We start from the raw sequence: 16,033 nt of genomic DNA on the forward strand, positions 1-16,033 counted from the left end.
TTTGTTTTATTTTGTTTTGTTAATAAGATGGTAGATAAACTACTTGTTACCATAGCATGACTGAGTGATATATGTGAAAGATGAATAGCATTCTCTGCTACATAATTGCAAAACTGCCCCAGAAGTAGAAGATAAAATTATCTATCAGGAGACCAACACAATGTTTCAGAATCATAAGGAAACTGATGCAACAATTGATGTAGAAAAGCTGACTTTAGAGGCCACTGGGGGAGAATTAGAGGATAGTTTATAATTGCCTGGGAAAAACCTTGTTTACTTAGTTTGAGTTCAATGTTGCCATCAAATTTTCTTTAACTAATCTACATTTGATGTTTCTCATTTCCGATTTTATATCATTAAAGAGATGGCCCCCATCTGAATCCGTTAAGGAATCAGATTCTTGTGCTCTGTCAGTCTTGTCCACATTGAACAAACATGATCCCTTTGCTTTTCCTTTCTTATTTATCTCATTGTATAAAACCTAAGACACAAGACATTATTTCAGTACTGCCCAAGAGAAGCACAGCTATAATAACCCATTAGATCCCAGTTATCTCAATTTCAATTAAAAAGACTAACATTCTCTCTAAATATTTGGGTGAATCCCCAAGGCTTAATCCAAATTCATTTCGGCTGAAACCTAGATAGTGGAAGATTAGCTAGCCAATTTTTAACATGGGACACCCTGTGACTTGCAAAATGATGGAAAGGATTAAAAATTGTTTGTTCTCCACCTCATTACAAAAAGGATATGAGATAAAAGAATGATTTGTTCCAGTAGAATTTTGTTCATTATACAAACATATAATGAGTACCTTCTGGGTACTAGGCAGTTCGCTAGGCTCTGGTTTAGAAATCAGAAACAGTCTTTGCCTTCATAGCCCCACTAGAAGAGCTATACCTATAAATAAGAATTGATTAGAGTGTGATGAGGTTTATAATTAAGAGGGCCCCTGGATGGCTCAGTTGGTTAAGCATCTTACTCTTGATTTCAGCGAAGGTCATGATCTCAGGGGTCATGAGATCAAGCCCCGAATCAGCCTCTGTGCTCAGCAAGGAGTCTGCTTGAAGATTCTTACGCTCTGCTCTTCCACCCCACTCATGCTCATGCTCTCATTCTCTCTCTCTCTCTCTCTCATGAATAAATAAATCTTAAAAAAGATTGAGAGAACTCTCACTCTCAGGGCATCTGGGTGTCTCAGTCGGTTAAGCATCTTGGTTTCTGCTCAGATCATGATCTCAGGGTTGTGATATGGACACCTGCTCCCCGCTTCCAGCTCTGTGTTGGGGATGGAACCTGTTTGAGATTCTCTCTCTCCCTCTGCCTATCCCTGCACCTGCTTTCTCTGTCTCAAAAGAAAGGAAGAAAGAGGAAGAGAAAGAAAGAGAAAGAAATAAATCTCACTTTGGTTGAAGTTTGGACAGTAGGTTAGAGGCAGAGAAGCTGGGCCAAAAAATGAAGGCATAAAATCAGTAGGTCTGGAGAGGGAGATGACAGTGTGTCAGGGCAAGCCCTAGGCTTCTGACTTATAGAGGTCTACCATGGAGAGGCTAAGAGAATGAGAAGGGCACTGAGGAAAGCCTGTTGGGCTTTCAACTTCTAGGGAGATGTTGGAAGAGCCAGTGGAGGAGACTGAGAAGGGAGGTGGGGAGGAGAGAGATTGAGAGAAAGTTGAGTCAGGGAAGAGTGCTCCCATGGAAACCTTGGAGGCAGAATTTCAAGAGGGGAGGGATGGGCAGCATCCAGGGTTTCAGGAAGACCTCGTGGGATAGACTGAGAAACCCTCTCTTGATTTGTTGGCTGGTGAGGCTTAGGAGACTTCCATGGGATCAGTTTCAGTGGAAACCAGATTGCAGTGGGCTGAGAAGTGAGTAAGTGGCAAGGCAGCAGAGACAGTGAGACTAGATATCTTCATGGGGATGGTTTTAAAGGCAGAAGGAGAGAGAGAGTATGATTGCCAGAGAAAATGCCGGGGTGGGAGGTAGGAGTTTATCAGTATGCATGGTGGAGGAATCCAGAAGAGTGGAAGATTGAAGATAAATGCTTTCTCTCTCTCTCTCTCTCTCTCTCTCTCTGTGTGTGTGTGTGTGAGAGAGAGAGAGAGAGAGAGAGTGAGAGAGAGAGTGTGTGTGTGTGTGTGATTACTAAGGGAGGTCCCTGAGCAGGTGAGAGGAAACTAGTCTCCAGCATAGGTCTTTATTGAGAAACCGTAAGTGTCTGAGAATTTAGTAAGAGTATATGCAGCACATTTGTGTACACGTATCTCACATATTTGAGAGATTGGTGGGGGGGGGTGCGGCAAGTTTATGGAGTAGAATTTTGAAAATAAATTTCAGTTTTATCAGGGCACTGGAAGATTTGGTGTATCAAGGAACTGTGGAACCAGAATTTTTTTTAGTTATTAATTTCTCTATTTAGGACATTCAAATTTTAGAACAACAAGGCCACCTTTATTGAATCCTGACTGCTAGCTTAATGATTTGTTTTGGAGTGCTCAGGAAAGACATGCATTTTTATCACTGGAGACTACTTAAGAAATCCTTCCCTCTTTCACCTTTTTCTATGCCTTTATCCCTGTTGGCTCTGAGTTTTCTATGAGTCATCCAAAGCTGTTTCGCCCTCGCTGTTAATATACCTTGTAGCATTCGACAGTGGGTTTTCATGTGCTGCCTATGGGTCATCTACTTCTTAGATTAAATAGTATTTTCTTTTCCACAGCTGGATTCTAGTACAGATGCTGGTGACCCTCTGAGTCAAACCAGATGTGTAAAGTTATTAGCCTTTGGGGATGTCTTTAAAATGAGAAACGACATTATCCTCTCCAAATAGTTGCTGTTGGTTTTGTGCTTTAAGAACATCAGGCATTTATAATAACCTATTATGTCACTTGCTGTTGTCCTGCTTGTAGGATTGGTGCAGAGGGGAAGGGAAGGCAAGGTTTGGTGGACACACAACACTGAACAGGGCTGGGCGGGGGGCATGCCTGAAAGCCTATATTTGTTCTTGAACTGGCTACTCATTTCTGTTGTGGAGTGAGAGAAGTCTCTTAAATCCCACTGTGTGTTAGATTCTTGCTCTGCAGAAAGGAGAGGAATAGAGCATCCGCAGGTAGTTCATGGGGGAATGCAACACTTATGTAGCAATTAAGAGGAAGTTTAACCTAATATCATAAAATGTTCCCGACAGTTGGGCTTGTTAGAGTATGAAATGGCCCCTGGGGAGAGCTTCACTTGGCACAGGCTTCACCTGGCCACAGTATTTATTAATGATTATGAGAGTTAGGCTAGGCCTCCCAGACAGGGACAAGCTTGGTTCCCATGGTGTTTTTTTTTTTTTTTTAATAGATTTTGACATTGATTTCAGACCAAAGACACATAAATCTTCTTCCCACCTAATCTACTAAAAGAAACACGATCCCAGTTTATTCAGTGCACCCACTCTATCCACCCTTGGGAACTCCTCCTAAACATGTACTGTTACAATTTCCAGTCTGTAGTCACTGAGTTTATGTTGCCAGCAGTTGCTGACTTAGCTTCCGCTGCTAGACCACCTTTCTTGTCACCTGAGTTGGTTTTTATTTTTCCCCAAACATATAGAATATATTTTCTCCAAACAGTATCCAAATGCTAGACTGTCAAAAAGAAGTTGACAAAAGTAAGCCGTGCTACACACTATGAAAGGGACTAATCAAAGCAGCTTTTTAATTGCCATAGTAATGATTTAGATGTGCAAAAAATACTAAAGTTAAATTTGCATGACTCATTAATTAAGCAAAGCTCACAATTGACAAACATAATTAGCACATCCAAAATTGAAACTACATCCTGGTTCTCTTAAGTTGGAGCCAAAAGAGACAACGTGGAGCACTCAAAATCCCCTTCCTTTCACTGTCTACAGGTCTCACTGCCAATTCTCATATTTAGGTTTGTTAGGCACAGAGCATGGTTAATTGCAAAACATTCCTGAGGATGTTACTTTTTTTTTTTTTATTAACAGAAATCTCAAGAGTTTGGCATATTTGCTCCATCTTTTAGCAGCTAAATTCTATCCAGTAGAGGAGATACCTTCTCAAATAGGGGCAAAGTTATCTGTTATCTCTATCATCTATCTTTTCCCTTATTCATTTCTCTTTCCAGAGATGGTTATTAGACCAGTATATCTGGCACATAAATGTTTTATGTGGGCAACTAGTTTCATTTAGAGAACCTGAAAACTGTGTAATGGTAAGTCAAGTTATCATGAGGCTCCATCAGTGAATGTACCTATAGCTTTCCCAGGCAAAGCATGAGGTTCTGAAGGAAGTCAGAGTCTCCTGGAGTCCTCGCTGAGCCCAAAACACACTGGGTTCTGAGGAAGTAGGGAAAATATCCTTCCAGTTCTCTCCTGCTCATCCAATGTGTGATATCACCTGGCTACCAAAGTAGGATTACTGTGTTCAGAGTAGCCTGGGGGGTGAAGTCACTTCCCCTGTAGCCTGGATTCTCTTCCTCTTTTTATTTATTTATTTTTATTTTTAAAGATTTTATGTTTTTATTTGACAGAGAGAGACCACAAGTAGGCAGAGAGGCAGACAGAGAGAGAGGAGGAAGCAGGCTCCCTGCGGAGCAGAAAGCCCGATGCAGGACTCGATCCCAGGACCCTGGGATCATGACCTGAGCCGAAGGCAGAGGCTTTAACCCACTGAGCCACCCAGGCACCCCACTTTCTTCCTCTTTTTTAATGCAAAAAGATCCCAGTTGGATGGAAGACCTATAATGAGATCAAGCACCTTATTTTATTCCCCATTGTGAACCCTCAAATGTTACCTGCGAAACCAAGTCCTCATTCTTAAACAATCACAGCACAACAATCATGGCAAACCTCCTTGCTTGCCAATTGGCCCTTGAGGGTCACACCCACCAGTACATCACACTTCATGCATTTCACTGAGCCAGTGCTGATGGAGTGCCTGCTTTGTGCAAGACACTGTTCTAGACTCAGGTCACCGTCTCTCTGATGCCAGACTGCATGTGTGCATCTGCTGTGCGGGTGTACGCATGGGACTTCATGGGCAGAACTTTCTTTCCTTCTGGTAGCAGCTATTCTGCTCGTGTGTAGCTAGTAAGTGTTTTTCATCCTTGATACATAAATAGCAAGAAGCATTTTTGCTATCTGTTTTTATTACTAATATTACTACTAACTATTTTTACTATTACTTTTTACTTTTTTGTAATGTGTCTACTAGATTACTATCAGGAAAACTTTCAAAAAATACAGGAAACTGCTGAGGGCGACACTGGGTAATTCCCACTAGCCATCAAGCAGAATTTACAAATGACATTTATTATATTTGTTTCAGATTTTATTTTTAATCAAAGAAGTCATGTCTTACTGATAAATTGTTGATCCTTCTTTCGCCATTTTCATTTCCTTCTCTCTGTTCCTTCCCAGAGGCACCGCTACTGTGATTCTGCTCCATAGCCATCCCCTGTATTGTTTATATTTTTACTAAACATAGAATTTGCCCAAAATATATGCAGTAATATTTTTATACACTTTGTAAATTCCACGTAAATACTCTTATACTATCTATCTGTCTGTAATTGAGCTTGGCCAATTTTACTGTATTTACATCTAGCTCATTTTATTTGTTGTATATTACTCCTTTCTGTGAGTATATACCCATTTTCTCTCCTTTCTCTACCTATGGTTATTTAGTGTTTTTCTATTTTTTTTTCTTGTTAAAAGCAATGCTGAAGAGTATTGATTTATACACATAGGGGAGAATTTTCCTAAAGTTTCTATCTAGAAGTAGAATTATTAGGCTGAATATTATATACATTTTCCAATATTAGATGTTGTTTTCCAAATGGTAGGAGAACTTCTACCAGTGATAAATAAGCTTCTACGTCCATATCCTTGCCAATACTTGTCATTTTCAGATTTTAAAATTTTTGGCAGCCTCATGAGTTTCCCTGATTAGCACCCTTTCACATGTGCCAACTGAGCACCTGAAATGTGGCTGGTCTCCATCATGCGATACATGTAAACAAAACAAAAGAAACAAACAAACAAACAAACAAACAAAAACCTCACCAGATTTTGAAGATTTACTATGAAAAAAAGTAAAATACCTCATTAATAATTTTTTGTATGGATTATATGTTGACACGGTAATTTGGAAGTGGGTTAAATAAAATGTATTATTGAAGTGAATTTCTCCTGTTTCTTTTTACTTTTTTTAAATGTGTCTACTAGAAAATCTAAATTGCATGTATAGCTCTCAGCACCTTTGTATTGGTCAGCACTGGTGTAGAAACTACAGGACAGTGTTGAACAATCGTGGTGAAAGTAAACTTCCTTGTTTTACTTGTGACCTCACTGGTCATCCTTCTGAAGATTTGCCTTTATTTCTGAGGTTTGCCCTTGGCGTTTCGTTACTTTGTTAGATTGAGGAGGCTCTTCCACCCCTACTTGCTGAGGGTGATTATAATGAATGAATCTCGAATTCTGTGGCTTTGACCACATCCATTAGGATGATCATGTTCTTTCTCCATTTAATCTTTTCAGTAAGGGCAGCTACTTCAGTTAAGTTTTTGGAAAAAAATTCTAAATGTGGAGCCACCTGAGATAAACCTACCTGGCCATTGTGTACTCTTTTATATCCCTACTGGATTTCATGCCTGACTTTTTCCCCCCCTGAGGAATTTCCCATGTATATTCATAGATGAGATTGCTCTATCATATTGATTTCTTTTGTACTCTTTGGTACCAAGTTCACAGGACAACAGCTGCTGCTAATAGCCAGCATTTATTGAGCACTTACCAGTACCAGGGCCTCTGCATGTACTCTCTCACTGATTCCCCGCACCAAACCTATAAGGTAGATTCTATTATTAACCCCATTTTATAGAAGATGAAACTAAGATACAGAAGGGATTGGTAACTTGATAAATGATGGCATGCCATTTTGGGCAAAATGGTAGAGTAGATATCCCAAGAAGCCCTCCTGATCCAAGCATCTACAAATATTGAATATATATTTTTTAATATTAAGATGAATTTTGAACCTGGAAAAAAGGTAAGGGAAATCCTTAGATTCCGTTGTTGTTTTCATCCTTTGACTTTCAGTTTCAATAGATCCCTGATGGAGAGCAGGAGAGAAAGCTGAGGTCCCCAGCAAGGTGGGGAGCTGGATTCAAGACCTGCCGGGTAAGTCTAGGACCCATACAGTGATTAAACTGGAAAACACCTCACACCTTTTGCATTCTTAAGATAGGCAAAAGTCCATCAAAAGTCTCTAATGCTTCAGTTGTTCTGTTCTCCTTCTGAACAAGACAAAGAATTTATCAGGCTTTAATTACCCACAGAATCCTTTCCTCAAGAGTGCCATGAGGTTCAGTCCCACAACCTTGAGATCATGACCTGAGATGAAATCAAGAGTCAGATGCTTAACCAACTGAGCCACCCAGGTGCCCCAAAAGAACACTTTCAAAGAGCAGATATTTTTACTGCCTTTGGTTCTAAATATTTTACAATTCCCACTGTAATTTCTTTAATCTTTGATTATTTAAAAATTCAGTTTTCATTTCCCAAATAGTATAAGGATGTTTTTATTTTTACTCTTTTCTTTTTGATTCTAATTTAATTGTACTGTGGTCAGAGTATGTAAACTGTATGCTATTGATTTTTTGAACTTTGCTGGAACTTCCTTTGTGATTAACTATTGATTTTTTTGTAAATATGCCACATATACATGAAAAATATATGTTATGGGGCTTCAGAGTGGCTCAGTTGGTTAAGCATCTGCCTTCAGCTCAGGTCATGATCTCAGGGTCTGGGGATTGAGCCCTGCATTGGGCTCCCTGCTCTGCTGGGAGCCTGCTTCTCCTTCTGCTCCTCCCCTCTGCTCATGCTGTCTCTCTCTCCTTCTCTCAAATAAATAAAATCTTTTAAAAAAGAGAAAAATGTGTGTTCTCTATTTTTTAGGTGAACTGTTCTCTTAATGTATCTGTCCAGTTTATGATGTTTGGTAATTGTGTTGTTTGATCCTTTGTCAGATTTATCTATCAGTGTCTGAGAGAGTTGTGTTAAAATCTCCTACTACGAATATGGATTATCTAATTTTCTTTGTAATTCTGTTTTTCATTAAATACACCTATGCGGGGGTACCTGGTTGCCTCAGTCAGTGGAGCCTGCAACTCTGGATCACAGAGTTGTGACTTCAGCCCTACATTGGGTGTGGAGATGACTTTAAAATAAAATCTTTATGAAATAACATAACATATTTTATATGTTATGAAATAGATATGTTTGTATTATAAATTTAAAAATTTTATGAAATATATATTAAATAAATAATACATATATAAATTATATGTAATATGTTATGAAATATATATGTTTAGTTTGTATATGTAAATTGAAAAAATATTTATGAAATATATGTATATACCTATGCTGTATTAGTAGATGCATACAAATTCATGATAGTTATAATTTTTTTAGACCTAAAAATATAATTTGAGAATGAAGCTCTTTATTTCTGTTGATGCTTTAGCCTTAAATTCTGTTTTATCTGTTGTCAGGAATGCTCACTCAAAATCTTTTGCTTGGAATTTGCCAGGGTTATCTTTCCTCATCTCTTTATTTCCTTTGTTTTAGGTATGTCTCTTGAAAGTAGTTCATTGCTGATGTTTATTTCTTTATCCACATAGTAGCTTTCTTGATTAGCTGAGCTTAATCAGTTTCTATTGATTGTGATTAATGACATAGTTGGACTTAATTCTACCACTTTGTTATTTTTTGTCTACCAAGCCTTTACCTACTTAAAAAATAATTTCTTGCATTATTTTGGATTTATACATTTCTATTATTCTTTCCTCAACCTCTGCCCCAGCAGTTTGAAAATTTTAGATTCTATTTTTTAATAATTTTTTTAAATGTTTTTAACATACACTTTAGGCTCTCTACCAAAAGTCTGTAATGCTTCAGTTGTTCTGTTCTCCTTCTGAACAAGACAAGGAATTTGCCAGGCCTTAATTACCCACAGAATCCTTTCTTCAAACTACCATTTTATTGTTTTACCAGTTTTTCAAGGTACAAAATTAATTCTTATTGTCATGATTATCATTAGCAACAAATACTTACATAGATTTACCAATACATTTTGTTAATTTTTGCTAAGTATGTTCCTTATATCCCACTCCTTTCTTCTGGGTTCAGTTTTCTTCTTGCTGAGGGATATCCTTTCAAGACCTACTGCCTTCAGAATAACACTGGTTTTGCGTGATTTTTGCTTATCGCTTGGAAGCTATTTTCCCACCATCCACTGGTGTCATTTCACCCATAAGAAGCCTGCTTTCAGTCTAATGACTGTTTTTTTGTAGGTAATCTGTCTTCTCTCTTGGTGGCATTTAGGATTTTCCCTTTATCCCTGCTGTTCAGAATTTTCGCTATGGTATGCTTAATTGTGGATTTATTCTTGTTGTTCTGTCTCAGCAATTGATGTAAACATTCACTCTGAGGACTGGTGGCTTTCTTCACTTCCCCAGCTTGGAAAATTCTCAGCCCTTCTCAGCTGTTGTTTCTTTCAGTGGTGCCTTTGCCTCTTGACTCCTCTTTGCCCCTTTCTAAATGATCTGCTTTTGGAATTACAGAGAGAAACACTGGAGTTTCTCCCATTCCTTCATGTTTTCCAGCCCTTTATCTTTTAATACAAGAACTTAACTTTATGTGTGCAAGTTAAGTACATGTAACTTTCTTTTCACCAACTTGAGAATACGTTGCTGACCTGATGTCCTGTTGCCCTTTAATACTTTAGTGTATATTTCCTACATAAGTGTGTCTCCTATATAACTGCAATGCAATTGTCAAAATTGGGAAATTAACACCGATATATTACTATCTTACAATCCTCAAACACCGTTCCACTTTCTCCAGCTGTGCCAATAGTGTCTTTTATAGGAAATTGTTCCAAGTCAGAAAAGTGTTTATGTTTAGCTGTCATGTCCCTTAAGTTTCCTTCATTCCCCAGCTGCTCCCCAGTCTTTCCTTGACGTTAAAGATCTTAATTCTTCTGAAAATTTAGAGACCAGTTATCTTGTAGAATGTCCCTCAGTTCGGGTTTGCCTAATGTTTCCTTATGATAGGGCTTCGATAATGTATTTTTGGCAGGAATATCACAGACATGATGACATATCTCTTATGTTGATGTGTCTTACTAGTAGTGATGGTGGTACTTTGATCACATAGCGAGAGTGGTGTCTGCGAAGTTTCTCCACTTTGAAGTTAATATCTTCCCCTTTGTAATTACTAAGTACCTTTTGGGGAGATACTCTGACTATGCAAATATCCTGTTTCTCATCATACATATTTTTAAAAAGGTTTATTTATTTATTTGTTTTGAGAGAAAGAGAGAGAGCAAGAGAATCGGAGCGGGGAGGGGTAGAGGGAAAGGGAGAAAGCGAATCTCCAGCAGACTCCCTGCTCAGTGCAGAGCTGGACTCAGGGCTTGATCTCATGACCCTGACATCAGGACTTGAGCCAAAACCAAGAGTCAGGCGCTCAACAGAGTCCACCACCCAAACACCCCTTATCACACTTTTGCTTGATAATTTTAACATCCATCAACAGCAGCAATTAATTCACTAGTGTTTGCTTACTGGAGATTTTCTTATTTTCCCTCATTCCTTCTGCATTTATTAGAATTCTACTGTAAGAAAAAGCTGGACGTTCTCCTCTGTTCATTATTTATTTTTATTTTGGCTTTTTAAATACATGAAAGGATTTTATTTTGGTAAAATATATAGAACATAAAATTTACCATTTGAACTATGAGTAAGTGTACACTTGTGCAGCAGTAAGGACACGGACACTGTCGTGTGGCTGTCTCCACTACCCAGCTCCAGGAATTTTTTCATCTTCCGCAGCTGAAACTCTTTACCCATTAAATACTAAGTCCTTGTTTCTGCCTCTACCATTCTACTTGCTGTTCCGGTGAATTTAACTCCTCCAAAAATGTTGCAGAAGAGGAATAATATAATGTTTATCTTCTTGTAACTAGTGTATTTTAAATTCTGCTTATTTGTTTAGATTAATATGGTCTCATGGGTATTTGTTGTATATTCCATGGATTATAATTCATTACTATTAATATTACTGTTCTTTTGTTGCTCAGATGGTCCCAGTTTTGGCTGTTAGGAGCTCCTTCAGGTCGACTTCCATGTCCCTTTCACAGGTCCTTTGCTTTTCTGAGCACTTCTTTACTTTCTGACACATCTTTACTTTCTGACCAGGCTCATCTCGTTTTTTCCCTTTCCCAGCTGGAGAACTGATCATTTCTCCAAGAAACCCAGATCCCTTTCATTGGAGATCGTTATTTAGAAACCAGGATCTGGGCACTAGATGTCTGTGCCCATATGACCGAGTGTCATTTTTTTCCTGGGCTCTCTCTGTGGACAGAATGAGGAAGTATATGTACATGCATGAACACACATGTATTCGGATATGTGTGTGTGTGTATAATTTATTCCTGTATATATCCATCTATATATATATATATTAAGAACCTTGGGTTTATACTGATACCCCTGATTCCAATTTTACCACACTGGGCTTTCTCTTTTCCTGGCTTTCTCTTTTCTTGGCTTTTTCTTTTCCTGATTTGTAGCTTCTTTCTCTGACAGTAGGGAACCTAGTTCTCAGTATCCACAAAATATATGTCATCATGAAATTTTACTATGGTTCTAAGAGTCCAAATTATATAAAAATGTATATTCAGAGAAAGTCACTCCCCTCTTCCGTACTACCTGTTCCCATGCCCCCCGTTTTCCTCCCTATTCCACTAGCAACCAGAAAGTAACCATGCTCATTGGTTACTGCTTTATTCCTTCCTGTATCCCTTTTGCACAGATGAGTGGATACGTATTTTCCTCCATTCCTGTCTTTCATACATAAAGGGTAACATACTGTTGATACTCCCTTTGTACTTTCCTCTTTTTTTCCACTTAACAATATGTCCTGAAAATCTTTCCATATCATTTCATGCTACTGCATGTAATGCAGTACTCCATTATGTGGATGATCAGTTTTTTCAATTACTCTCCTGTGTATGGACATTTAGATTGTCTCTAATATTTTCCAATTACATTATTGCAGTGAGTAATCTTGTCAGTCTGTATTTTTGTATTATTGGAGTTATATCTTTAGGCTAGAATCCTAGAAGTGGAATTGCTGAGTCAAAAGGTACGTGCATATGTACTTTTGTTAGATATGGCCAAATTCCTTTCCAGAAGAGTCCGTCAGTTTACCTTCTCATTAGCGATGTATGTGCTTGTTTCCTTACAATCTTGCCAAGAGACTATGTTGTCATTCTTTAAATTTTTCATCAATTTAATAAATGAGAAATGGCATCTCCATGTTTAAGTTTGCATTTCTCTAATTATGAGAAAATTTGATCACTTTTTATTTGTTTAAGCACCACTTTAGATTGTGTGTGTGTGTGTGTGTGTGTGTGTGTTCATGTCATTCTTCCATTTTAAGCTGTTATCTTTGGATTTTTAAGATTTCTTTATGTATTAGGGATATTAGCGGCTTGTGGTATGTGGTATGTGTTGCAGATATTTTCTTCTAGCTTATCAAAGCCTTTTGACTTTGTTTGCTTTAGCCATACAAAAATTTTTATTTTTATGTAGCCAAATTTATTAATCTCTCCTTTCACTTGTCTCTGGGTTTTGAACTATGATTAAAAGCTTTTTTCTAACCTATAGACGAAGTAGGAATTTGCAAGCTTCCTCTAGCATGTTTTAGTGTCTGGTGAGGGCTTAGTTCCCCCTCCCACCACAACCTCATGGTTTTTCTTTTTCTGTATTTTCCTGACTATTCTTGCCTGTTTGTTTTTCCATATGAACTTTAGTTTCAACTTGCCCAATAACACAGAAAATCTTGTTGGCATTTTTATTAATAGTGAATTAAATTTATAAATAAACTTAGGAAGAGCCAACATATTTATGATGTTGGATCATCCCCCCAAGGATGGAGGAAAGTTTCATTTTGTTCAAGTCTACCTTGTATCTTGAGTGTCCAGAATATTTTGTTTTGTTTATTTTAATTACTATATCAATTATTGCTATATTTTATTATTCACTCGCATCTTTCTATTGGTGTCAACTTTCTAGGTTATTTCTATTTCTTTGTCATCTATGGTTCCATATACCATTTATACACCTGTAGTTTATACCATTTTATATCCCTATCCCTTAGCTCTTTTTTTAAAAATTTTTTATTTTTTATAAACATATATTTTTATCCCCAGGGGTACAGGTCTGTGAATCGCCAAGTTTACACACTTCACAGCACTCACCAAAGCACATACCCTCCCCAATGTCCATAACCCCACCCCCCTTCTCCCAACCCCCTCCCCCCAGCAACCCTCAGTTTGTTTTGTGAGATTAGGAGTCACTTATGGTTTGTCTCCCTCCCAATCCCATCTTGTTTCATTGATTCTTCTCCTACCCACTTAAGCCCCCATGTTGCATCACCACTTCCTCATATCAGAATCCCTTAGCTCTTAATGGTCAACTTTGTATAAAGGCCACCTGGAAAAGAGTCTTCTTAATGGGGACCCTGGCCTGGTTTGGGGAATCCTGGGCAGGGTCTATAATCTATAAACTGGGGTGGAGTTAGAGTGGTCTTAAGTGGGAGGTCTTAAGTAGTCAGTTGTCATAGAAAAGAGGACTCGTTTGTAGACTGGTTAATAAGCTTCAGCTGGTAGCAGCTTAAGATCTGGGAGAAATGGGGGAATATGACTTTATACAGGCCTGAGGTATATATTAATGTAACAGAATGAACATGGACTGGAGTCAGACAATGGGTTTGAAGCCAACTCTGCCATTTTCTGGCAAGTTGAGCCTTAGTTTCTCACGACAGATGTTAATAGTACCTGTTTCACAGTCTTTGTGAGGATTAGATATGATGTGCATAAACCATTTAGTGTCCGTTAGATAGATACAGGCATAGATATAGATACAGATAGACATATGGATATAGGTGTAGGTATAGATATAGATGCAGCTATAAATACATAGATATGTGAGTCATCTCATCACGTAACGTAGGCCAGACTAGAATAGACTATGAGACAACAGAATAGGAGCCTGTGACCTGTAACCTGAATCCTGCTTTTCTTTCATGATCCCAGAACCATGATGGACCTTAGGCTTTGGGAGTATGGAGGATGGCTGGTCATTAACCTTCAGGTTTGGGGTTACGTCTAGGGCCTGTGGTTTCTAATGTTTGGACAGAAAATTATAGTCTTAACAAGGGTTTTGATACCCCCATGGAACAAATGGAAGATGAGTCTTGTGAATCTGGGGAGTCTTATTCACAGGCATATTCTTCCCTGGGGAATCCTTCTTCCCTGTGGCCTGAGCTTTTGATTGAATCTTTGACAGTTTGAGCTATAGGGAACTGTTGTGGCTTTGGCTGGCAAACAAGGCATGATGTTGGGAGGCAGAACTGAGAGAAGTATTGCTTCGATTTCTATCTGTTGGCTAAAGACTTTTTCACTTACAAAGGTACATAGTGGGAGTAGAGAGAGCTATGTGGCTGGATAGTGAGTCGTCTTAAATATCTGTATGAGTATCTAAAGTGACAAGACATAATAAAACTTGCAGCCCAGGGAGGGGCTACAGGAGTGTACCCTGTTCCCTGCTGGGGGTAGCATGTAAGCATATGGAGATGAGGGTCTAGCTTAGCAAATGTAGTAGAGTTAAAAGCGTGGTGAGAAAGGCCTGGAAATCCTAGGGATTCCCCTTCAAAGTCAGAAATAAAAGGAGTCATTTAGCAAATAAATGTAAATCCTGCTGACTGTGAGAAAGGGAGAAGGAAGGACAAAGGGAGGAAGAACTGGGATCCAAGGGACGAAACTAATCAATAAAGTGAAACAATAGGAAGGTCAAAGAGTCAAAATCAAGTGTTATTTTACTTAATTCAAGACATCTGGCCAACTTCTCTTTGGAAAAAGACAACACAGTGAATAAATCAAATGCATGGAGAACCTCGGCTGTCCTGTTAGCTCCTCCTCCTCTATTCCCAAATTTTGGGCAGATCATATGAGAAGTTAAAATTTGCTGATTTGAGTCTCATCTTCTATTTCCTCTGCCGGGCATGTGAAGAGGCCAGTGAACCTTAAAATAACCAAATGGCAGAAAACCAAGGGAATAGGAACAAGCTTAAGTGCCTGGCCTAGATAATTAGTCTTTGAATAATCAAGAATGGGGTGCATTATAATCCTAATACTGGCACAGTAATTAGACTTAGAAGCTTTGAACTGTGATGTTAGAATTTCTGTTTGTGGATGTGAAGTTGGATAGTTTGGGGATAGTTTAGTTGTAATTTAGCAGCAAAGTAATTGATTTTACCTTTTTCTAAACATATGAACATCTTGGTGTGTATTTCTGGGAACTCTGGAAGGACAAAATAAAAGCTTAGACTGATGCAGTGACCACAGGTGCCATGTTGTTTTACCCAGGGCGTCCTCCACCCTTAGTATTTTGAATGCGTACAGTGTCATTCCCACAGCAGCTTTCAGACTCACGATGTTTGGAGACGCAGCTGACTCTCAATTATAAAAGTAAAAGCAATTATCTAGATTCTCACCATGCATTTAAGATTCTAGTTTTATGTTTATTTATTAAAAATAACACAGACCAGGCAAACCATTTATTTAAAATGCAGTGTGTGCTGAAACTAAATTAAAGCAGTAACGACAGACATAGCCCTTGTGATTCTCCCAAATATCCCTTTCTTCCTTTGCAGTTTGAATCCAAATATCCAGCTTTGATTTTGATGCCTCTTCTAAGTTTTGCACCTTTCTGGGCCCTTTGTATATTAGAGATGAAGACAGGGAGAGAGAACTAAGAATCCCAAAATATGACATTCTAAAGCTCAAGTTTAAGAGTTATTTTGGTCAACAATTAAGACTTCTGTTTTGTGTGAGCTGAAGTTACAAGTGCAATTGTTTATGAAAACACCCACAACATAGAATCTGGA

General features: G+C 38.3%; 1 long non-coding RNA gene across 1 annotated transcript in view; it reads left to right on the forward strand.

Annotated features, from left to right (window-relative positions):
- Positions 1-16,033, forward strand: part of LOC309853913 — a 254,206-nt gene that overhangs the window by 48,490 nt on the left and 189,683 nt on the right. Inside the window, exon 3 of the long non-coding RNA XR_014306025.1 lies at positions 7,112-7,192. This is a non-coding gene — a long non-coding RNA (uncharacterized lncRNA). The remainder of the gene's footprint in view (positions 1-7,111; positions 7,193-16,033) is intronic.

Source organism: Mustela nivalis (assembly GCF_964662115.1).
Source record: "Mustela nivalis genome assembly, chromosome: 18".
NCBI lineage: Eukaryota > Metazoa > Chordata > Mammalia > Carnivora > Mustelidae > Mustela > Mustela nivalis.